This window comes from Schistocerca americana, unplaced genomic scaffold (assembly GCF_021461395.2).
Source record: "Schistocerca americana isolate TAMUIC-IGC-003095 unplaced genomic scaffold, iqSchAmer2.1 HiC_scaffold_71, whole genome shotgun sequence".
NCBI lineage: Eukaryota > Metazoa > Arthropoda > Insecta > Orthoptera > Acrididae > Schistocerca > Schistocerca americana.
Window position 1 is genome coordinate 733,529 of NW_025726467.1, and position 2,244 is coordinate 735,772.

Below are 2,244 nucleotides of genomic sequence, written 5' to 3' on the forward strand. Positions count from 1 at the left end.
AATTGCAACGTTCAGGGCCTCCTAATGACGATGGAACACACAAATTGCGTCGAGATTCAATAGATGGTCCTCCAGCCGACTTGTCTGCAACCGTCTATTGCTGCCTCTGGAACTTTATGGTCGTGCTCCTGTGAGTCTAGATTTTCGAATCCGACGCAAAACTGTTAGTTAGTTGTAACGTTCAGGGCCTCCTAATGACGATGGAACACTCAAATTGCGTCGAGATTCAATACATTGTCCTCAAGCCGACATGTCTCCAAGGGGATATTGCTGCCTCTGGCACCATATGGTCCGTCTCCTGTGAGTCTAGATTTTCGAATCCGACGCAAAACTGATAGTTAATTGTAACGTTCAGGGCCTCCTAATGACGATGGAACACTCAAATTGCGTCGAGATTCAATACATCGGTCTCCAGCCGACTTGTCTCCAAAGGTCTATTGCTGCCTCGGGCACCTTGTGGTCGTTCTCCTGTGAGTCTAGATTTTCGAATCCGAGGCAAAACTGATAGTTAATTGTAACGTTCAGGGCCTCCTAATGACCATGGAACACTCAAATTTCGTCGAGATTCAATACATCGTCCTCCAGCCGACTTCTCTCCTTGACGTTATTCCTGCCTCGGGCACCTTATGGTCGTTCTCCTCTGAGTCTACATTTGCGATTCCGACACAAAACTGATAGTTAATTGCAACATTCAGGGCCTCCTAATGGCGATGGAACACTCAAATTGCGTCGACATTCAAAACATCGTCCTCCAGCCGTCTTGTCTCCAAGGGTTATTACTGCCTCGGTCTCCAGTGAGTCTAGATTATCGAATCCGACGCATAACCGATTGTTGATTGTAACGTTCAGGGCCTCCTAATGACGATGGAACACTCAAATTGCGTCGAGATTCAACTCATCGTCCTTCAGTAGACTCGTTTCCAAGGGTCTATTGCTGCCTCGGGCACCTTAAGGTCGTTCTCTTGTGAGTCTAGATTTTCGAATCCGACGCAAAACTGATAGTTAATTGCAACGTTCAGGGTCTCCCAATGACGATGGAACACTGAAATTGCGTCGAGATTCAATACATCGGCCTCCAGCCCACTTGTCTCCACGGGTCTATTACTGCCTCGGGCACCTTGTGGTCGTTCTCCTCCGAGTCTACATTTTCGAATCCGACGCAAAGCTGATAGTTAATTGTAACGTTCAGGGCTTCCTAATGACGATGGAACACTCAAATTGTGCCGAGATTCAATACATCGTCCTCAAGCCGACCTGTCTCCAAGGGGATATTGCTGCCTGTGAGTCTAGATTTTCGAATCCGACGCTAAACTGATGGTTAATTGTAACGTTCATGGCCTCCTAATGACCATGGAACACCCAAATTGCGTCGAGAATCAATACATCGTCCTCCAACCGATTTGTATCCTAGGGGATACTGCTGCCTCGGGAACCTTATGGTCGTACTCCGTTGAGTCTAGATTTTCGAATCCGACGCAAAACTGATAGTTAATTGCAACGTTCAGGGCCTCCTAATGACGATGGAACACTGAAATTGCGTCGAGATTCAATACATCGGCCTCCAGCCCACTTGTCTCCACGGGTCTATTACTGCCTCGGGCACCTTGTGGTCGTTCTCCTCTGGGTCTACATTTACGAGTCCGACGCAAAACTGATAGTTAATTGCAACGTTCAGGGCCTCCTAATGACGATGGAACACTCAAATTGCGTCGAGATTCAATACATCGTCCTCCAGGCGAATTGTCTCCAAGGGGATAATGCTGACTCGGGCACCATATGGTCCTTCTCCGGTGAGTCTAGATTTTCGAATCCGAGGCTAAACTGATAGTTAATTGTAACGTTCAGGGCCTCCTAATGACGATGGAACACTCAAATTACGTCGAGATTCAATACATCGTCCTCAAGCCGACTTGACTCCAAGGGGATATTGCTGCCTGTGAGTCTAGATTTTCGAATCCGACGCTAAACTGATGGTTAATTGTAACGTTCATGGCCTCCTAATGACGATGGAACACTCAATTTGCGTCGAGAATCAATACATCGTCCGCCAGCCGATTTGTCTCCAGAGGGATATTGCTGCCTCGGTAACCTTATGGTCGTTGTCCGTTGAGTCTAGATTTTCGAATCCGACGCAAAACTGATAGTGACGATGGAACACTCAAATTGCGTCAAGATTCAATACATCGTCCTCCAGGTGACTTGTTCCCGAGGGTCTATTGCTGCCTGTGAGTCTATATTTTCGAA